Here is a 23,687-nt window from a genome sequence, read left to right as displayed (position 1 = left end):
TCTATAAATGATAAAAGCTTGAACACTGCATTGTTAGGAAGGAACTATGCATGGAACATTTGTCACTCATTTTGCTGGGAAGCACAAAGCTTTGGCAGTGCCCTAAATCATTGTTAAAAATGAAGTTGCTTGGCACTTTATCAGTTTATATAGCAGTGGAGTCTAGCAGACTTCTGGAAATTCACAATTTCAAAGTCAGGAGGCAAAGGAAAAAAGGACTGGAGTAGGTATTTGCTTTTTGTCTCTCAGTCCTAGCAGAACCTAGAAAGACAGAACAGTCGTGGTGAATATTTGCTGAAAATGAAGTTACTGTGGAAGGGCACTGAGCAGTGTTCAGTACATAAGGGCTGGAATAAAGGTGAAAGGGCAGGTGAGAGGAGTGAGAGGAGTGAGAGGAGTGAGAGGAGTGAGAGGGGTGAGAGGAGTGAGAGGGGTGAGAGGAGTGAGAGGAGTGAGAGGAGTGAGAGGAGTGAGAGGAGTGAGAGGAGCTGCCCTGAGTGTGCAGAGCGGTGGGAGCAGGGTCTGACCGCTCTGCCTTGGGGCTCTGCAGAGCTTTGGGGAGTGGACAAAGCAGCAAAGCGACCTCGGCCAAGGAATCGCAATGCCGGGAGCCACTCACTCTGTCCCGGTGAGTTTTGTCTCCTCCTCCCCGCTCCCCACAGGAAATGAGGCTGCTTTTGCTGCTGCGAGGAAAGGAGCAGCTCCAGCGCAGCCCGGCCAGATTCCAGATGTTGCCCAGGTGTGCTGCTGCCATCCGAACCTCTGCTGCTGCTGACCCTGCCTTTGCACGGCTCCTTCTGCAGGATCTGCTCCCCTGTGAGGCTGAGACGGGCTTCTGTCTGATCCTTCCATATGTTCATATTCTGGACCATCCCCATCGCAGATGTTTCTCTCCACGCATTAAAATTGGGTTTCAGCTCACTCGGCTTCAGCACTTGACTTTAAAAGCCAAACAAATCAAATCCTTTTCTTGAGGGTATAATGCATCATTTTCCCCTCTTTGACTGTGTATTATCTTCTTTTACATCTGATCACATCATCAAAATCTAACTTCCTGCATCTGTGCTGGCTAATGAGTGCCTTGGCTTTAAACCTCCTCCCATCAAAAATATACATTTTTCGAACTAGTCAGTATTTTTATTTATTTTATACAAAGTGTTCTGAGCATATTTAATGAGAAGAGGAAGAGTGATGGTTTCTCTAAATTGGACATGCCAAAGAAGAGTGAAAAGATTATGGGATGTAAAAACAAATAAACCACTGAGTTGGGGGAAAAAAAGAAAAAGAAAAAAAAGGAACTGTAGATCATTGTTTCTGTGGCCAGAATATATTCACATGTTACAGGCTGGTGGCAGTGTTGTAGACCATGCTGTTCTGGTGTCTGAGTAATTCCTTTTGAATCACTGCAGCCTTGGCCATGGGAAAACCTGTATTGCACTGATAAAAATCAGTGAGGATTTTCCTCTGAAAAAAAGGTCACAAGGATGGGCAAAATGGAAACAAAAAGCTATGATGGGACAATGCATGTGAAGAATAAATTTTTCTAAATATCTGCCTGTAAAGCAATATGCACAGTTTTTAAAATTTATTTTATAGAGTGCAAAAGACCAGACAGAATTTGATGCTTATATCTTGCTTTTCTTTTCTGTCTGAGCAAATTGTACTCGTTCAGCAGAAGAATTGCTCATTTCCAGTTTAATTTTTTCCCAGGATTTCTGATAAGAATTGTTTGTTCTGGATTAGGTGTAGATCCTAATGCTCAAATGCCCAGGTATCAGAGGGTTTGTGCTGTACTCAAGCCAGCCAAATGAACTTTCCACAGTTACCCCTTTTTTGTTACATTTTCAGGAAGTACTGCAGTCATTTTAACGATGATTGTTCTGGCTGTGGTTCTGAACTCACAGCTAATGGCAGGAGAGAAAAGATCAAAAGAGGTCAAGAAGAAACAAGTGTTAGGATTTGGGTTTTCAAAGCCTCGTGGTGGAGTTAGGCTTTGTGGAAGTTAATGGGACATGGCAGATGGCCCAAATTCAAAACCTTTCTGTGAAGTGCCAGTGGCCTGTGTAATGCAGGAGTGGCTCTGGCTGAGCTGCAGGAGTTGCTCTGGATGGATGGGAACAGGAAATCCCGGGTAAACAGGGCTGGAATTCCTCCCAGGCCCCTTTCGTGCCCTTGGGGACAAGAATCAAGCCTGGCAGAGCTGTGGCACCAGGAAAAGCAATGGTACCTCCTGCAAGGGCATCCTGTATTCATTGGGGGAGAAGTTCTCCATTACTCAGGCATGTCCCACCCGCCTACCAAAATGTCATTGCTCAGGTTCCTGCCTGAAAATGCAGCCTTTCTTAAATAACACAGCCGAAAGATGAATGAATGGGCCATCATTTAATGAGATTAAATGGACAGAACTTTGGACACTTGTCACAGCTTCTGCAATGCCTCATATCTGAACAAGGAAGAATTGCTAAGTTCAGAAATGCCAGGATCATTAATCAGCCCCTTGATGCTGAAGTGATGTGATATAATGCTCATAGTCTGTAGAATACAGGAATTTGTTCTGCCTCGATCTGCCAATCTATTTTATATTGGGTTCAGCCTCAGTGTAGAATTCAGAGAATTAAAGTAACTGAATTCATTGATCTTTGAATAAGATTTCTGAAATGCCACACAGAACAACATAACAGGAAGGGATATATCTGGCTGGAGCAATTTTCATGCAAATTGCAGAGATCATTTCACCTTTGGCATTGGCTGGGCTGAGTGTGTCTGAAGCTGCCACGGGTCTTGGGGCCTGAGCTGCTGCCTGTGGAGAGCAGTTAGGGGTTGGAGGGCTCCCATCTGACTTCGTGGAAGAATACAGTTCTGTTCCTAAAAAAATGGAGTTGGAACCAGGAGAGGGCATGGGAGAGGCGGGAGAGGAGATGGGAGAGCTGGGATGGGGATGAGAAAGGTGAGACAGGAATGGGAGAGGTGGGAGAGGGATGGAGAACCAGGACAGGGATGGGAAGGGTGGGAGAGGGATGGGAGAGCCAGGACAAGGATGGGGGAGCCAGGACAAGGATGGGGGAGCCAGGACAAGGATGGGGGAGCCAGGACAAGGATGGGGAGCCGGGACAGGGATGGGAGAGGTGGGACAGGGATGGGAGAGCTGGGACAGGGATGGGAGAGCCGGGAGAGGGATAGGAGAGCCGGGACAGGGATGGGAGAGCCGGGATGGGGATGGGAGAGCCGGGACAGGGATGGGAGAGCTGGGACAGGGATGGGAGAGCCGGGAGAGGGATAGGAGAGCCGGGACAGGGATGGGAGAGCTGGGACAGGGATGGGAGAGATGGGACAAGGATGGGGGAGCCAGGACAAGGATGGGAGAGCCAGGACAAGGATGGAGAGCCAGGACAGGGATGGAGAGCCAGGACAAGGATGGGGAGCCGGGACAGGGATGGGAACACCAGCAGAGGCAGCTGCTGACATCTACCGGCACCGGGCACCTGCGCTCTGCTGGGCTTTCAGCGCTGCAGCTGCGGAATAAGCCTGGCTTTAAAAACTGCCACTCCTTTAGTCCCCACTCCTCTCTTGCAGCAGCTCTGTAATGAGCAATAATTCTCCTGTTTCTCTTTGTAACTCACCTCGGCAGTGCGTGGTCTAAAGAAAAAATTCTTTCAGAAGAAAATGCTTTCACCTTCGTGTCAGCTCGGCGCGTTAATGTGGTGTCTGTCTAAACTGGGTGCAGTAGAAAAGCTTTAAATGGTCATTACATTGTTTTATTCGGAGTCAGAATGGTGCTGTAGAGACCACATTAAAAGCTTTCAGCCCTGACCGATTGCTGGATTATTGTTTCAAGATACTGAGGCAAAAACTTGAAATCCAGTCCAGAGAAGGCTGTTGAGAATGCCCCTTGTCTTTCCAAAAGCAATCCTGGCACTGGGTGGATTTGGTATTTTATCAGTCAATAGTGCTAATACTTAAAAAGTGACTGTACAAAATCAGGCAGGAAACAACCACCAGGAACTGTTCAGTCCAAGCACATTTACTGGTCAGAGTAAGAGTCAGAGATGTTTGGAGGAGCATCAGCATCTCTGTGCCTTGTCCTCGAGCTTTTGTGGGGCTGTGACCACACAGGGCAGCTGCACCTTTGGTGGGACCTGGTGAATCATTCTTTACGGTTAAGGGAATAACATTTTATGTTTTCTAACATCCTTAACTAAATATCACTACTATCTTTTCCCATTTTGTTGCTTTAAGTGAGCTGATTTGATTTGATTCACATTTCAGAGATGTACTTTGCAGTTCTATCTAATGAATAAAAGTCTAAAAAGTGCCCCAATATAGAGAAAAGCTAAAGATTGTGTTGCATTTGAAATGCCACATAAATCCATGTTTCCTGGCATGCATGGGCTGCTGATTTCAAAATTGTGTCTGATGTGATTAAGCATTTTCTTCATCTGTATTCTATGAGTTGTATTATGTCTGCTTAATTTCCTTCTTTGGAAAGAGATCAATGGAAAAATGAAATACAGAGAATGTCAAGATGCCCCCTTTAGCATTTAATGTTGTTGTGTGCAGGATCTCAGCTAGCTAAAACTGAATAAACCACTTGCTTTTCTCAATATTAAATACTGCAAGGTTTTAGGCTCAAAAAGTGCTGAAAATCAGGCACCTCACCTCTACCTCTGTTTCCATGATATGATTTTGCCAGGGTTTTTAGATCTGTGCTGCTCTATCAGAAGGGATGTCACCACCTGTGCTCCTTGATGTTTAAAGAACTTAATCCGCTCTGCTATGCCCTGTTTCAGAGCAGGGACACATCTCTTACAGCACTCCTGTGTCTGCCAGCTCCCAGCAGTGTTTGCTCTGTTGTCTTCAGCAAAATGAGTCATGATTTCTGTGGGTATGATTACATGGATCACTTTGGTTTTTCCAGCTTGGATCCAGCTGCAACTGAACTGCATTTGTATCTGAAACTGGTTCTAGTGAATAATCTGGGTCTGGAAATTAAAAAATATTCAGTGATGTATTGTTGGAATAGGATGGTCTGAAAGATTTGTGGTTCAGGATTTTCAGTGTACATAAAAGTTTTCTAAATGAGCTCTATATTCTCTGTTGCTCAATGCTATTTCAGTTCTTTAATACTGAATTTAAATTGTCTAACAATTAAGATCTGCAGCTGCTTTACACAATTGCAGTCAGGCCCAGACCGTGGTGTGAGAGCTTTCTCTAGAACTGAAAATAAAGTTCCTTTTACATTTTTTCCTCTGTGAAGTGCAGTACAGTCCATATTCAGACACCAGTAAGTCCATATCCAGACCCTAAAGGGAATCCAACAGAGAAAAACAGTTTCTGAGCAGCGAGATCACTTCTATGTGCTCCTGTTCCTGTCCTAAATGGAGTAACTTGATAGTGAAATAAAAAATTGGGATTTGGCAGTGATTGTGAGATGAAGCAGAGTTAAAGCTAAAAAGCCAGCCCGTGTTTTTGGAGTAGCTGAGAACTAATCGCAGCTGTCTCCTCTCCATGGTCCGAGCATCCCCCGAACGATTTCACCGATTGGGGCTTTTCCCACCGCGCTGCAGTGCGCGGCCGCGGCCGCGGGGCGGCGCTGCACACAACGATTGGAACGAGAGATGCCAAATTCACCCGGAATAGGGATCCCAATTTAACCTGGAGCAGGGATCCCAAATTAACCCAGAGCAAGGATCCCAAATTCATCCTGGAACTGAGAGATCCCAAATTAACCCGGAACAGAGATCCCAAATTAACCCGGAACAGAGAGATCCCAAATTAACCCGGAACAGAGAGATCCCAAATTAACCGAGAGCAGAGATCCCAAATTAACCCGGAACTGAGAGATCCCAAATTAACCCGGAACAGAGAGATGCCAAATTAACCTGGGACAGAGATCCCAAATTAACCCGGAACGGGGATCCCAAATTAACCTGGAACAGAGATGCCAAATTAACCGAGAACAGAGATCCCAAATTCATCCTGGAACAGAGAGATCCCAAATTCATCCTAGAACAGAGAGATCCCAAATTCATCCTGGAACAGAGAGATCCCAAATTAACCTGGAACAGAGAGATGCCAAATTCATCCTGGAACAGAGAGATCCCAAATTAACCCGGAACAGAGAGATGCCAAATTAACCCGAACAGGGATCCCAAATTAACCCGGAACGGGGATCCCAAATTAACCTGGAACAAGGATCCCAAATTAACCTGGAACAGAGAGATCCCAAATTCATCCTGGAACAGAGAGATCCCAAATTAACCTGGAACAGAGAGATCCCAAATTTATCCTGGAACAGAGATATCCCAAATTAACCTGGAACAGAGAGATCCCAAATTCATCCTGGAACAGGGATCCCAAATTCATCCTGGAACAGAGAGATCCCAAATTAACCCGGAACAGAGAGATGTCAAATTAACTCGAACAGGGATGCCAAATTAACCCGGAACAGGGATCCCAAATTAACCTGGAACAGGGATCCCAAATTAACCCAGAACAGGGATCCCAAATTCATCCTGGAACAGAGAGATGCCAAATTAACCCGGAACAGAGATCCCAAATTCACCTGGAACAGAGATCCCAAATTCACCTGGAACAGAGATCCCAAATTAACCTGGAATGGAGAGATCCCAAATCAGCCCAGAACAGAGATCCCAAATTCATCCCGGGTTTGGAACAGAGAGATCCCAAATTCACCTGGAACGGAGAGATCCCAAACTCACCTGGAATGGTGAGATCCCAAATTCATCCCGGACCTGGGACAGAGAGATCCCAAGCCTGACAGCCTGGGAAAGCTGTAACTTATTTTTGATTGCACCCACAGATAATTGTAGTCATGATAACTGAGAATTCTTTGTTACTTTGAAATTGATGGGTCCTGACAAAAACTAAGTGGTTGAATGACCTGAAGTAGTTCAGCAGTTGCAGTGCTCTTATTTCTTGCTATTGCAGTAGAGGAACGAAGGTGAACAGGAGTTCTGTTCTAGGATTGCACGTACTTACTCCAGATTAGGCCAAGTTTAGATGTTATAGGAATTGTAATCTTTTTTTATTCATGTGCCTACTCCTAGTTTCGGATGTTCTTCAGGATTTTCAAGTGGAAACAAACAAATATAATTACTGTCCTATCCAGCATAAACTTTTGATGGTGAATCACCTTGAATCTGTCCAGTGTCTGGCAGACTGGAAGTGCAGCCCACAGGTTTGGCAGTTGTAACCACTTTAGAGCCCTGAAAAGGCACTGAATAAACAGTGCTCGATTGCACTGCCAAGCAGGCTGTGGGAGCTCTGCACATTTCTGTGCCTGCCGTAGTTTTTCTCAGAGCAGATTTTGGGATGCACGAAAGGTTTCTGTTATATGGGAGTGGTTGAGGAAACAAGGCAGAATTATCTTGAGGTTAGGGGAAAATGGTGCACCTGACTTGTAAAATGCAAATGCTGCAGAGATTCTCCGATAAGAGAGCAGATGCAGTTTTGCCCGTGGAAGCAGAGCAGTGTGTGAGGAGCGCAGCGTGGCGAGACCGACGCAGCTCACACAACAAAGGATCATCAAATACATGAAAGATTGGCAAAGAGAAAGGGATTAGGCTCTTCTCTTTATCCCCTACAGACAGAGGAGCAGCAACAGGCTGGGCTGCAGCACAAAGACCCGAGCCAGACACTGCAAACACTTTCTGATGGAAATGGAGTAAGCACTGGGGCACATTCCCTGCGGTGTCTGAAGGTCTGTAAGCGCAGGTAGATAAACATTTGTGTGTCCCAGTGACCAAGCAGGGCTGATCTTGCACTGGAGCAAAGGGCCTGGATGATCCCTGGGGCTCTTTCCAGCCAGAATGTTTTATGGAGGGTTTTGTGCTCAGGTTCACCTGACTAACTGGAAATGACCGTTCTTGCAACTTTGGTGGTCAGTTCCTTGAGAATTTGTTCCATAATCACTTTCGTATGCAAAGCAAGAAGTTCAAGGGCTTTTGTGGTTTCTCATCCCTCTTGCATTCCAGGCATTTGCTTGCCTTAAACTTGATGTAGTTTGTCCCATCCTTGCCCTGCTCTCCCCTTCCCTCTCCCGTGAGCGTTAATGCTTTTCACTCCTCTATCTGGCACACACGGGTCCCTTTTATCAAAGGACTTTCACACCTGAGGCCTCCAGTCACATACTTGCAGTAAAGTAACAGCTTAAAAGCAAATCCTTTTAAATCCTGGGGCCAAACACCGTAACAAACATATCTTCTCAAGGGATCAGTTTCCAAATGCGCTTTTGAACCTAAGTCCCAGCAGGCATTTGGCTTTAAGTGTGTGATAGGACTTCATTTATTTATTTATTTATTGCAGGGCCATTCCCCCCCCCATTGTTCCCATCTCAAGATGTGCTATTTAAACCTGTACCTCTGGTGAATTCTGCCATTGAAGTGCAGATGAGCAGAGCGCTGCTGGGTGGTGAAACATCGCAGGACAAAAAGACATATCAAAATAAAATCTTATGAGAGTGTCGCTTCCAGGGAAAATGAGAATGTGCCTCTCTGGTTTCGGGAGGGAAATCGTGGGTTTGAATCAAGGTCTCTTTGAAAATCTGCTGTATGTGGGGCAAGGCACTCAGGCTGTGGCAGTTTGAAGGAGAACTCAGAAATGTGCGTGAGCTTTGTGAAATGTTGTGGGAGATGTGCCACAAACTATGAGAGAGCTCTGCAGGTCTCCTGCAATGAGGTTACACCTGAGATATTTATAAACAGCAGTGCCTGGGTTCTCAGTTTGCAAACTGGTACCTGCAGAATGCTCGGTTTGCCTCAGGAGACGGCACAGCTCGTTGTGCAGAATTATTACCTGCACTTGCAGATTAATATTAGCCCTGTGCAGGGCCTGCTCAGACACGCTGCTCTGCAGTTTGCAATTAGCTGATGACTTCTGTGTTTTCAGCGGGTATTATTGCCTGTGTGAGCTCAATGGTTGTTTATATAATACCACAGTTGTTCCAGTCCATGCTGAGCGCTGCCAAACTGTAAAACAAGATCAGCCCCACAGATGGGAGCTCATCTCCCCGAGGACAGGGCCAGGTACCAGATAAGGCTTGATTTTAATCTCTCTCTTGTCAGCTGGATCTGCTGACAGTTCATTTTCAGGTGACTACGTACTCCACCACCATCCCTCACCTTCCCTTCCTGGCTCTCAGTTAAGCTCAGTCACATTAGGTTGTTATTCTTGTTTGAGGAAAGATATCGAGTAATCATCGTAACGTGAAGTCTTAAATAAAAAATGGCTCCACAGCGTCTTCTTTTGGGATCTTTTTAATTCCTTGTAAATCAGAGCCACTCCAGAACTTCAGTATCTGCTTACATTCTCTTATTCTAGTAAATCTATCTTTTCATTCATCCTCTTTTTCTCTCTCACTTGTAAAGGAGGGTTTGTTTTTCCATGCTGTGGGACTTAAAGTACTAAGCAATCTCAATTCTCCCCCTTTCCCTGAAAATTCCTTTATTCTCATGTTACTGAGAAGAGAAAGGGGGATTGTCAGTGGAGACAAAAGTTAGAAAACGCAGTTCTGTAATTCTGTGTAAATCTATCCCTCCAAATACCACTTTTCCATTTGCCCTAAAAACCCTTTGACACTTTCCAGACCCCGACACAGTTTTGTTACTCGGTGTCCTGCTCCCAGCTCGATGAGGTGTCAGGTGAAAATCTGGGGCTTATCTTCAGTGCTTTGGAACCCTTCAGATTTGTTTCTAATTCAGCTCTTATTCACACATGCAAATCTCCAGCCCCGTTTATCTGATGCTTTAAATTCAAGCTAGTTAGTGTGTTGGAGAGAGAAGTTGGAGCTTTGATTTCAACTGATGCTTGATGTAATTGGCTCTCAGCAATACAAGTTACCCAGCTTATAAAATGTTAATTTAGCTTCTCTTTGCAGACCAATGCTTTTCAGTTTATTCTTACCCAAGATACAATAGTTTGAAATATATTATTTCAAGAAAGTAACTCACCTTTGCTGTAACAAGGAATAAAAGGGCATTAATGCATCCAGACTGAAGAAAAGCAGGCAATTCTAAAGATAAATATGAATTTTATCACGATGAATTGAAAGTACAAAACCATAGAAAGGTATTATGAACTTTTTTTTAACAAAAGAAGGCAAACAAATACAAATGCTCAAAGCTAAATGTGCCACAGATAAAGTGATGAGTCAGATCCCTGTCTAAATTCTTGCTATGTTGAAGGTTACCTCAACGAAGCATGTAAATAATAATTTTTTTTAAAAAATGAGACAGTGATTATTTATTCCACATCTTTTGCACCAAAGGAGGGTGACTATAGTTCAATCCTTTCTTCTTAAGAATCAGAACCCCAAAGGCAATCCCATGCAGCCTAAAGCAACAGATCCATAATGATATTAACAGCCATATGCTGCATTTCAGCTGAGCCCCCCCGGCAGCGCGGTAATCCTCCCCGACTCTGAAAGTTGCACAGAAGTCTGCAGATACACAAACTAACAGAAACGGAATCTGTGACAGAAGAGGAGATTGTAACTAAGCTGAAAGCACATCCTTTGGGCACAATCAGCAGAGGGGATGTCTGCGGGGTATTGAAATGGAAATGAGCCGCAGCACATGGAGCGCATTGTGTCATTTGTTCCGTTCCGAGCCGGGCGCTCGCTGTGCTGCTCCATCCCTGCTGCAGCTTCGGGAGCTGTGCTGCTCCATCCCTGCTGCTCCATCCCTGCTGCAGGCTGGGTGCTGCTGCTGCAGCTCTGGGAGCTGTGCTGCTCCATCCCTGCTGCAGGCTGGGTGCTGCTGCACTCCAGGAGCTGCTCTGCTCCATCCCTGCTGCAGCTCAGGGAGCTGTGCTGCTCCATCCCTGCTGCAGGCTGGGTGCTAGTGCTGCAACTCTGGGAGCTGTGCTGCTCCATCCCTGCTGCTCCATCCCTGCTGCAGCTCAGGGAGCTGTGCTGCTCCATCCCTGCTGCAGCCCTGGGAGCTGTGCTGCTCCATCCCTGCTGCAGCTCCGGGAGCTGTGCTGCTCCATCCCTGCTGCAGGCTGGGTGCTGCTGCTGCAACTCTGGGAGCTGCTCTGCTCCATCCCTGCTGCAGGCTGGGTGCCCTGCTGCAGCTCAGGGAGCTGTGCTGCTCCATCCCTGCTGCTCCATCCCTGCTGCAGCTCTGGGAGCTGTGCTGCTCCATCCCTGCTGCTCCATCCCTGCTGCAGCTCAGGGAGCTGCTCTGCTCCATCCCTGCTGCAGCTCAGGGAGCTGTGCTGCTCCATCCCTGCTGCTCCATCCCTGCTGCAGCTCCGGGAGCTGTGCTGCTCCCTGCCCAGCACAGGGAACATTTCCCAAGAGCAGCTCTGCCCTTTGGCCTCCCAGCCATCGCCCCGGCCGCAGGGCAGGCTGTGCTGACCGTGTGCTGTCCCAACAAACACAGCACACCACCATGTGCCCTGGGAAATGCGCTCTGCCCTGCCTCGTGTCAGCGATGTCACCAGCGCTGGGGATTGCCACTGCTTTGCTCTGTTCATTTCTATTCCTTTGCTCTTGGCTGGCATCCCCAGAGGAGAGATCTTCCCAGTGCCTCTTTCAAGTCGAACAGTTCCATTATTCCTCTTCTGCAGATTAAGATTTTTTTTGAAGTTGCGACTAAGAAGGGTAAATTTTGAGACAAGTTAAATGCCCAGCTCGTTGAACTCTGTGGAAGAATAAAGCCTTCTATCTGCTTGTGGCTATCTTTCTGTGGAAAACATTAATCCTCGAAACGACTGGGGAGTGGGAGTAAATAAAAATCACTCTGCAAATTGTACAATCAGCTGAAAAGGGCGTTATGCATTCAAAGCTTTGCATTTCCAAAACTGCCAAAACCCCCTTTGGATTCTTGTAGCAGGGACCCTCTGGAAAAGTGCATATTCTTTTCAGGTCTTTAAACATTCCTGATATTATCAAACTTACATACAGATAATTCTCTGCTCACTCCAGTGGCCATTTGTGAATTTGAGGTGTTTGACAAGCTCCAACACTGCCAGTAAAAATACTGAATAATGAGCAAATCTGCAGTTTGTCTGCCGAAGTGATGGGATTGACTTGTGTGAACACAGGTACCCGAACGTTCTTTAGCTTTGCACCCAGAAGTTCTGTCTTAATTTTCTCGATATTCCCAGTCTTCCAACTCTCTGTACATACAGAAGCTACCAAATGAAGGATTTACTTTCAGAAATTTGTATGGAGACTGCATTTCCTTGTTCTATTCAGTGTTTCAACAGAGAAGTAGGATTTTTAAAAAGCCCTGGGACGGTTTTGGAAAGACTTGTATTTAAGGATGTATTTAAGAAGTGTTTGCACTATGGCAGCTCCCCGCGAGCAGCTGTAAATCCCCGGGATGAGTTTCCCCAACGCTGGTATCAGCGTTTGTCTCTGGTGCTGCAGCGTGGCCTCAGAGGGGCAGTGTGAGCATCCCCACATTCCCTGACCTGAAACATTTCTGCCCTGCTGCATCCCAGCACCCGGCTGCTTTTTGCGAGCTTGGCTTAAAAACAAGTGTAAAAGGATGTATATCGAATTTTTAACTCCCTTACATAGGAGCTGAACATCCCTTAGAGAATTCCATCTGAGAGCACCTGAGCATCCAAAGCCGCTGCACTCAGGGATAGCAATGCCAAGCTGGCTCCAGGGAGTGAAAACGTACACCATAAAACAAAAAGTGAAAGCTCCATCTCCTATCAGTGAATTTGCAAATTGTCTCCTGTGGGGTGTCAGGGACACGATTTCAGATAAAGCTGATGTAATTTGATATTTAATAGTCCAGCCAAACCTGCCCTTACTCTGTATTTTGCATTGATAGGCCTCTCCACAGATTATTGCTTTAGAAACAAAGAGCATGACCCCTTTAAAAAGGTAAATTCTTGTCATGTTCAGCTCTTCTCTCACGGCTCTATCAGCCCTTCTGCCCTGAACTGTGCAGTTTAATGTCCTTGTATTTCTAATGATGCTCCCTGCCCTTCTCCCACGTTCCTTTTCCTGCTGTCCTCCCTTTGATGGAGCTCATTTTGTTGTCATACAGACTATATGCCAAATGTTCCTCCAGTGATGATTATTTTAGATCAAAGGTAATTTTCCATTTGCCTTGTTAAAAAAAAGATAGTAGGGGAGTATTTTTTTCTGGGTCCCACCACAGAAATAGTGGCAAAGCAGCAGGAAGAGGGGGCTCCACAAACCAGAGCACTTTATTTTGGTTCAGCTGCACTTATCAATGAGTCTAAAGACAAAGGCAGAGAGACAAACAGAAAATAGAGGTTTATTGGTGATTTTTAGTTGTTTTTCTATTCTTTAATGGAGATGTGGCATGGCAAAATAAATTAACTAGTGGAAATGTTGTCAGAGCCCAGAAACTTGGTATGGTTTGATTTTTTTTAGACAGATTTTTAAAGTTTCTTTCAGGAACTTTTACCTCTTTCTTTGCTGGCATTTTCTCTGTTCCACATTGACTTTTTTTTCTTTTAAATTGTCTGGTTGATTATCATAATTAGGCTAAACCTGTTTTTGCAGCTTTGTTGTCAGAACTGATGAAAGGAGCGGGGCCGGTCCGCATTTTCCAGTCAGCAGATCCAATCAGAGATAGGGCTCAGAGTCAGCAAGAACCGGCCTGTGAAAAGCAGAGATCCACCACTGCCTGCTTGGAAGTGTCCATTTATGCTATCTCCTTTTTGTATTTTGTATTTCATGTTTGTTTATCCGTTATTATTGCAAACAGCCTCATGGTTTGTCCTGCCTGAGGAGCCACGGCTTGGGAGCCAGAGTCACTCTGCCCCAGCCCTGCAGGACAGCAGTCAGGGAAGGAGGGAAATGGATCCTGGGCTGGTGTTACCACGGAAAGGAGGGCCAGAGTCCAGAGCTGCAGCTATTGTGGTTGGGGCATGTGAAACTGTTTTTAATAAGAATATCCTCCCACATCCATTCAGCATCTGTGCCTCACTAAGTCCTAATGATGTGTAATAACAGTTTCAGCCAAGCACAAACAAGTGTTCTCTCCTTATAAAACACAGCTCCATCTTCCCTGTGTTTAGGAATTATATCCCATTATACCAAACAGGGAACAATCACCCTGCTTATCTGCAGTAAGAACATTTCCCATTTAAATGATAAATCTTTTAGAAACCTAGGAACAATTGAAACCAGGAAATCGTTGCAGACTTGGGCGTACAATGAATCAGAACCTGCATTACGGTTCTGATTTGCAAAGCTGGATTGAAGTCACTGAGCTGTGTCTAGTTAGCACTGCTGTGGTCCAGAACAGGTCCTGGATTAATGCAGGCCCTGGCACAGCTCAGTGATCAGTGCCATGGGCAGTGCTGATGGATTCACAGCAGCAGCTCCTCGCTGGGATCAGCACACAGGGCTCCTCACACACCCTGCAATAGATGGCTTTCTAAAGCACAGTTTCAGAATCTAATTTGAGACAAGATCAACCAAAAGAGAAATCAAATGCTTTTTTTGGGAAAAAAAACCCCACACTGCAATAATGTGAAAGATGGAGAAGAAACTACAGAACCAGAGTGCACAGCAAGCCTGCAGGAAAGGAAGATCACTTACCTCTAGCTGCTGAATGGCATTAAGGTGTCACAATGCCTGTGGCTAGCTGACAGAGTCAGGGAAGGGAGCAAGAAGCTTTGCCACCTTTTGATTTCTCCATTTGTTATATATCTTCCATTTATGTTAGTCCTGGTTGGCTTTGATTGGAATCAGAAGCTGCCTTGTGAATGGTGCAGATCCATGTTTGGCTTTTCTGCACTCTTACAGCGCTATCTACATTCCTCAAGAAATCCTCTAATTCAGAGAAATCTGACAGTGACATCTAGACTTAGAAAACACTTCTCATCCTTTGAGGGTTTTTTGCCTTCAGTATCTAAAATAAATCTAATTTTAAACACCTACATTTCTTTTCAGCCTCAGTTCCTTTGTACAAAACCTCTGTATGTGGAAAGCAGGGGTTAGGCTGATTGCACCACTTCACACCTGTTTGATTTACTGAGCATCCCTCGGCGCTCTGCAGAGCCAAATAAAGCCCTAAATTATTGCAGCTCCGTTGTGGAAGGGCAGGACACACACACACGAAAATACCTGTGCAGAGAACCGGGCCAACCCAATTCCTGACCCCAGCTTTATTACTTCCTTGATTTGTTACTTTTCTTTAAGTACAGCATCCTTCCTGAATTCTTTGTCCTCTCTCATTCGGCATTCCACAAGGATTTATGCAGTGTACGTAGTCCTTGTTTTTTAATTTCCTAGAACAACACCACAAGCAGAAAATGAGCTAAGAGAGTACAGTGCTTGATGGGCTGCATTTTAAGCCCACTTTTTGCTGGAGCGTGGAATAAATGAAAGGTGAGAATACCCCGAGAAAGTGCCAGTTATAAAAATACCGAAATTTCCAAGCAATAACTGGAGCTGCCCTGGCTGCCCCCCTCCTCCCCCTCCAGGAGCTGCAGCCCTCCAGCTGCCCGGTATTGTGTAAAAAGCCAGGGTCACGTCGATGTCACATCTTTGCCGTGCTCCTCAGCTTCTTTGCACGCTCCTCGAGGTTGCTAGGGTTTGGCATTTGGATGTTACCGATGTGCTAATTACAGAGGAATTCGAGCATCTCCGGCGCTCGGCTTTCCGACCGATCTCATTGTTGTAGCTGTGATCGGTAATCATTGTAAGAGTTACCTCCCAAAATCCATACAGTCCACCTCTTTCTCACTCCGTGTGGAATAACCTGAAATACGGCCTTTTAAATGAAAATACCAACGGACAGTGGAAACCTCCCCAGCAGAAAATGCTGGAATCCTGAAAGCTGGGCTTTTACATGAAATACTTCGGTGAGTCTTGAATTAAAAAGGTCTTGGGAACTTGTTCCTAACAAGTCTGACATGCTGCACAGACCTAATGGTGAGATCCACACCGAGTGCCATGGCCACCTCCCGGAGGTTTAAAATGGAATAAAACTCTTTCCCTGGCTTTGTTTCCATTCTCCCAGCCAGGCTGGGTTTTGACCACTCCATGGATGGATTTATGGATTATGCTGGAAACTGCATTTGCTTAACTGAGATCTCCATCAAAGGAGCTGCTGCAAGAGCAGTGGATGGGACGGCTGCCTTCGCTTTCCTGGGTTCTCCATCCTCTGGTGTTCTTGAGGAATGAGCTGCAGGGAGAATTCCTCCAGCCCTGCACACATCTCCTCATTCTGCTCTGGTGATCTCTGGTGATGTCTGTGCATGGCAGTGCAGCCCTGGGCTGGGTACCTGTGCCTGCCCATCCTCCCCAGGGGCAGCATCCAGCAAACCTTTCCAAAAGCAGGGCTCGGTGCTTCTTCACCCATTGAAACCACAAACAGTTCATTTCTGACTCCAGCACACTGGCCAGACCCCAACCCTTCCCCAGTTCACCCCTGGTGTGAGGTTTTCAGGTGTGCCTCACTCTGCACTGCTGTCATAGTTCAAGAGATTACATCCCAAATGTTTGCTGTGATCACTCTAAAAAGCGTTTTTGGTTAATTCAATGATAACTTGCTTTCGAACAGCCAATTTTCACGTTTTTTACTTTTTTTAAAGGAAGGATTGTACACAGCCCAGGAGGTTTTTGTCAAAGTGAGGGGTTTATCCACAGGTTTCAGCTCTGTAAAGCCTTCTCCATGTGCCTCATTTAGCTGGCAGTGGCATCTCTTGGTTTCAGGGTGATTTCCCCATCAGAGCTGCTCACTGCATGCCAGGTGCACAAATCTAAAACATCTCCTAAACTTGTTTGTTCAACGTTGGAGAGACTGCAGGTTTTTCATGCAGGTTTTTAACAACACTTCCACAGGCCAGGTTGCAGTCTGTGCAGAAGCCCAGTGACATTCCCAGAGTCTGTTCTGGGGCCAGACTGCCAGCAGGAAACCTCGCTGTCCCCCAGACACATTAGCAGCAGACTCTTCATGAAGGTACATGTCAGGAGATTAAATTTTCTTGGCAAGCAAGGTAGCCCAAGGTTAAAAACATCAGAACATCTGCATGCTGGTGTCCTTCAAGTTTTAGCATGCTATCTTCAGGATTATGCCCCAGATTAAAGAGTTTTATTTTACCATCAAAGTTCTATAATGAGAATCTCTTGCATCAGGAAACATGATCTGTTCTGCTCACTGCTCGAGGGGCTTTCTTCATCTTTTCAGGAGTTTGAAAACTAATGTTCTTTGACATTCACTTTGCACTGACACTTGATACCCAGTAAATCAAAATAAAAATATAAATTTGATATCTGGAAATCAAGATTAGTTTAATGCTTACTATCTTGATGCAAATTTAGATTTCTCTTCCTGTCTACAGGGGGTCGGTTTAGAGGTAGCACAAAGGTTTGTGTTGACATCTGACTAACTGAAACAGTATTTTGGCCAACAAGAGGCTGTTTATTTAATGCCTCTCAGTTCATACATATAGCAAATCTTCTATGTATTATTAGTTTAATTTGCCTTCTGTTTCACATGTGAAACTGCAAGGTTTATATTTTTACAACAAAGCTTTTCCCTCTAGTGAGAAAAATACAATGTATGTTGATGTAACTGATATGCCTTTCTTTAGTTCATGACTCCATAACTTAAATTTTCAGCGTAGCCAGAAGCAAAACTTTAAGGCTGATATGTTACATATATATATAATTTTTAAAAATAAGCTTAAATATCTTGACTGTGATCTGAAAAAGTGTCCAAGATTTCCACAGGTAAGCTGTGGGAAGCCTGGCAAACTGTTGAGCGTTTCCTCTGTACCTTCACGTGCCTTCCATCCCCATTCCCAGGCTGCAGCCCCCCAGAGCAGCCCCAGGTGCAGGGGAATCACAGGCACCGAGTGCTGGGGGCACATTCCAGTGCCTGCACTCTCAGAGTCACTCAGAACACTGACAGCACTTTCTAATTTTAATTTTTGAACATTTTATTTAGCCAGCAGACTCCTTGAATTGAAACACTGTGACCTGGCAGTGCTTATTATGCATGGAGTAATCCAAGTGCTCGACAATCCAAGTGCTCTGAGTAATAATGCAACAGGTCCCAAACATGGGTCACTGTGCTGCTGAAAGACAGCTCGTATTTTAGAAAAACATTTTTCATACATTTGCACCACAATTAAAATTATGAAAATCACTGTAATAGCAGAATTCCTCGAGGGTAAACAAGTAAAACAGGATTTGCTTTGTTAATAAGGAGTGAAAAAAAACCCCAAGCAGCTCCAATCCAAAAGCAAAAGCACATGCATGCAAAGAAAAAACCCAAAAAACCCCACCCGAAAATAATAATAAAGAAAGAAAAAAATACAGTGTGGTGAAACCTTCAGCAGCTCGTTGTGCTGTGAGAGTGCCTTGGAAACACGTTTGTTAAAAGCAGCACAGAACATCCCGTGTGTGATACACAGACATGCGAGTTCCTGCAGGGCACTTTGACATATTCCTGTTTCTGTGCTGGCACCAAAAACTCAATGTGTTGATCTTGATCTCAGACTATTTTAGAAAATGTGCAATTAAATGGGTGTGTGCTGGGGGGGAGGTAGGATTGCTGGAGAGGAATCACTCCTCTCTCCAGGCTGCTCACCTGCTGTTGAGAGGTTTGCAGCACTGCTGTTCCATGGCAGGATCACTCTGCCCTGCAGAGCACTCGTGTTCTGTTCAGCACAGATCAGCATTTCCAGCTCCTGAGTCTGCTGAGGGAAAGGGAAAATTGAGAGGAGCTTAGGAAAACCGAAAAGTCAATACAGAAACTTCTGGCAACTGAATGAATTTATTGCTGTAGGCAAATTCCCCACCTAAAACCAGTCCCTGTCACTCCACATGTCATTCACCAAGTACAAGTTCTGTTGATAACATTCTGTACAGAACAATCTAATTAATGCACAGATTCCAATGCAGAGCAGTTACTGTTATTTTCTATTACAGATTTTCAGTACCTCTTAACTTCTTTCATTTTCCTTTGACTGTAATTTAAGGACTATGAACTACAATAAATATGTAAAAAATTCTGTGGTGGTGCAGAAAAACAAAAATACAGCGTCAGAGAGACACTAACTGTTTTATATTGTGTGTGTGTGTTTGGATAAATGTTCTCAAAGTGCTCTGAAGTGCAGTTTCCCAGGCATGGTTTGCTGTTGTGGGTGGAAGTTTCGGGGGTTATCACCTTTCCTTTCCTGCTCTCCCCAAGTGGGACTTCCTTCGCTGTGGGCAGTGCAAAGCTCTGCTCTGCTCTGCTCTACTTGTCGTGTCCCATTTGCTGCCACCCAAATCAAAAGCAGGGGGTTTGGCACATCTCTGAGACAGCTTTTTTTTTTCAGGAACAACCTTCCAAGGACATAACTGCACTCAGAGCCATTCCCGGGAACCAGGCTGCGTTTCTAAGCCCATTTGCTTTATGTGCTGCTTCCTGTTCTTTTCACATTCTCCTCTCTTTTGTCTTTTAAGCCTGAACTGTGGAGATTCTCGGGGCCAGATTAGAACTTTCCTTCCAGGTGAGATCAAAGAGGGTCTGTTAGAGGCCTGGTTGTCTCTCTTTCAGTTAAAAAAAATATAAAAATCAAACTTTCCAACATCTGCTGGAGCCAGCACAGATGTACATGCATTGCAGTATGGCAGAGGATTTAAGGCAAATTTCTGAAGCTGTTCTCAACACCTTTCACTGCCCTTCATATTTTATTTGAAAGGCTCTAAATGCCAAATCTTAGTTGTGGATTATGACAGAGGAATCAGTCAGGTAGGCTCTTGAATTCCTTATTTCCAGCTGCTGTGTTCCTGTTGAGATACTGGAGTATATGAGCAAACCGAGATCTGATTCATTACATAAGCACTGCAATGTAACTTCTAAAAAGTGCTCATTGATTACAGAAATTCCACTGCTAAATTCAGAGTATAGCTTGGGACCTCATACTGTTATCCAGGGAAAAACACTGGTTATAACTGCTCTCCTGAAAGTGTTATCCTGTCCCATCCTATCCTATCCTATCCTATCCTATCCTATCCTATCCTATCCTATCCTATCCTATCCTATCCTATCCTATCCTATCCTATCCTATCCTATCCTATCCTATCCTATCCTATCCTATCCTATCCTATCCTATCCTATCCTATCCTATCCTATCCTATCCTATCCTATCCCATCCCATCCCATCCCATCCCATCCCATCCCATCCCATCCCATCCCATCCCATCCCATCCCATCCCATCCCATCCCATCCCATCCTCTTTCCATCACTTTATATTTCAAAATGTAAAGATTTTCACTGTCAGGGTCACTTCTTTTAGGATCTCCTCAAGATCAGAACCTCCTCACAAATTTTCTCCTATTTACTATTTCTCACTTTTTCCCATTGCCATTTTCCTTTTTTTCCCACTTTTCTCTCAGGATTTGTATGATTTATTTTGGATCCACATGGGATAATTTCCTCCTCAGCCACCAGCTCTGCCCCAAATGTCACACACCAGTGGGGCTGAATCAGTGGGGTTTGGTCTGAACAGGAGGAACCAGAATGTGCAGTTGGTGGTGCTGAAACAGGCTAGTGGCACTAAACACACATTATGACAATTGTCCCTGTGGTTAAAAGGAGGGAAAATTCAGACACAGCATCTGGAGACCACTGCAGAGTCTGCAGATTGGTTTTGTGCAGGAAAGAGGAGCAGGGGATGACAAAACTCTGACCTTACTGGCAGTGTAAGAACTTAGCAGGAGAGAAGGGACAGAGCCTGAGCTGAGATTAAGGGAACCTTCAGGAGAGAGATTGGAGAAGCAGAGGAAAAATGAAGTCAGAGATGGAATTTTGCCCTCACCTACACAGAGCCTTGAACAAGTATTTGATCTTAGTGCAGAGGAAAATGCAATTGAATGAAAGGAGTGGAGAAGGTGGGCAAAGACACAGTGGAGCAGCAGGAGCTGAAGAAAGCAGCAATGCCTGCAGGTGGTTTGAGTCGGGGAGGGCAGGGGAGGTGGCTGCAGCTCTGAATTTATTCCTTCCCTGTCATTACAGGTCATGGGTGTGCATGTGATGGCATTTCTCTCACAGCTTTTTCACACCATCATCCCTGGCTGGCAGCATCTGTGCAACTTCCACATAACAGCAATAACAAAACCAAGTTCCTGCTGGACTTCATAAAATCTCAGGAATGTCTCCTTTGGAAGGGTCACAACTCTGCTGGGAAAAGACAGGACAGGAGTTTGCTTTAGGGTTTTTATTGTCCTGTTGTTACTCTGTAGGAGTGCAGCAGCATAAAGGGTGTTAGCTTGGTGACTGAAGTTCTGGAGATGGAAAGAGTTCTTCCTCCTATGTGTGCTGTTTATGTGATAAATTTGTGATTTGTATCAGCATCTGCTTGGTTTACACTTCCAGAGGGGCCAAGCACAGATAGGACCTGGAAAACTTAGGGAAATTCTAAGGAAATTCTTGTGATTCTGGAAAAATTATTACAGCATCTGAAAGTGCCACAGAGTGGAGGTAGCTGTGGGGTGCACTGAGTTAGTAAGAATATTCTGCAGGTTTTGTGTGGAGGTTTTGTGGAGGGCACCAGGCTCAGCCCTGTGACAGTGCAGCAAACCGTGGTGCCTGGACACACTCTGGATACTCTGGGGTTTTTCCACTGTGTTGCCAAAATGTTTATGACAAAAATGCAAATCACAGCTGCAAGGCTTGCAAATGTGCACGATGCTTTGAAGGGAAATATACTGTGTGAATTCCTTGCTCCAGTTTATGCTCCCTCCTTTCCCCTCAGGTGTGGACTCCTGCAATTCTTCACTTGAGCCCTTAGCACATTGTACCTCAGACTGCAGAAGAAAGTTACTTCAAAGTTTTCTTTTGTGCACTGAACCAGATTTGTTTGTTTGTTCTGCAGCCAAATGCAAAACCTTCTCCAGCTGAGGCAAGCTGAACTGGGGCTCATCCTTCTGGACCTGCTGCTGGGACTCTGCCCTCGTGCCCTGCTGTACCCGGGTAAGAGGTGAGGCACAGGAGATGCTGTTATGCACTGGGTTTGCTTGGCACCTGACAAAAACTGGGGATTGCTTTGTCACTCTTGAGTTAATCAGTGCATCCTGCCAGTCTGCAATGGGCCAGGATTGTGCTGTGCATGGTGGGAGCATCCTCAGTGCAGTGTGCCTGTGGTGCTCACCTGAATACACTGCTGGTAACACTGGTGTCAGGGAGCAGAAACACCACCATAAATCCTGGGACAGAATGTAGAAAAGCCAGTTTCACCTGTCTGCTGCATGAAGCTGATGGGATATAGCTGAATTTTGCTCAGTGTCGGAATTTCTCTGAATCCTTATGTGAATAAAGGCACTGAGAGTTACCCAATGTGTATCTGAGAACAAAACCTGGGTTCATAATGTTTTAGACATACCTCTGGACCTTTCCCCCCAGTATTAGTTTGTGGGATTGCTTTTCCCAGCTTTCCCAGCACGCTGGGTCTCTGCAGGGCTGGTTATGAGTGAGAGGATTCAGAGGAGACATCCCTGGGGAGCCTGAGATTTCTGAGTGGGTGGCCACAGTGGTTGGAGAGAAGCAGCTGCTGCTCCCTGTCAGTGCTGCTGGCACCTGAACAGAACCCTTGAGGCACAGCAACCAGCTCAGCACAGCTCCCTGAGCCCGGGGTGCAGCCCTGGGACTCCTCACATTGTCACCTGAGCTCCTGCAGCCAAGCACAGCAGCTGTGCAGCCACTGCTGCCCCTTCCCCTGCTCTCTCAGGCCATGGGGCAGGCACTCAGCTCCAGCTGACTGGGAAGGGGCACTTGCCACAAGGCCAGCCTGAAATGGGCTGTTCTTGCTGTCCTGCAAAGGAAAAAATGATATGTCAGCATCTCTTTTTAATGAAATGAAAATTTCTATTTATGCAAAACGCTGGATGTTACAGTCAGAATAAAAGAAATCTGTATGAGGCTGTAAGTAAAGGAAAGGACTTATCAAAAGAAGCTCAGTATGAAAGGAACTGTAATTTCAGTTGCCATTGATACTCATTGCTAAACTGGTGATAAACTCATCTCTTAAGGAAATAAATGCCAATGTACTTTTGTAATTTAAATGAGAACTTGTAATATGGAAAATATGCTTCCTGTTCAGACCCTTGAAGGTTTGCTTTGAAATGGGAGTCCCCTGTGATGTCTGTTTCATTTTCTTTTATTGCTAAAGTGTTGTGTCACTGATGACATTTCTGCTGAATGCTGCCCAATTATAACACTGAACATCTGCACAGGGACATGCTCTGCTCCCGGGGGGATTGTGGGAAACAAGCACACTGCTAAACACAAGAGTCACTGAAACTGTTTGCAGGAAATTTAGTCACTTTGCTGGCTGCCAAAGGTTGAGCTTTACTAACAAAACATTTTTGTCTTTTATAGTTAGATCAAACATTAAGGGAAAGAGAGCTTTTATAATAAATACAAGGAAAAAGTTGTGGCTTGCAATGTCGTTTTAAAAATAATTTTAATGGGTGAGTGGGTGTTGGGGGGGCAATTTGCTTTGATTTAAAGTATGTGTTTGTAATATCCTTACTACATCATTTGGGGCAACTTTTAATTTATTCTTTCTGTGAAGTAAATGAAAATCTACTAAAATGCCCAGGATCACATACAATAGTACATAGATGTAAATGTTATATATTCAGTCTAAAGTTAAACCATATTATCTTGGTGCCAAGGTTCTGGATTTTTAACAATTCAGTCGATGTTTTAATTCCAATTATGGTTTT

Source organism: Catharus ustulatus, chromosome 18 (assembly GCF_009819885.2).
Source record: "Catharus ustulatus isolate bCatUst1 chromosome 18, bCatUst1.pri.v2, whole genome shotgun sequence".
Lineage (NCBI taxonomy): Eukaryota > Metazoa > Chordata > Aves > Passeriformes > Turdidae > Catharus > Catharus ustulatus.
The sequence above is the reverse complement of the archived record's forward strand: the minus strand, read 5'-3'. Positions refer to the sequence as shown.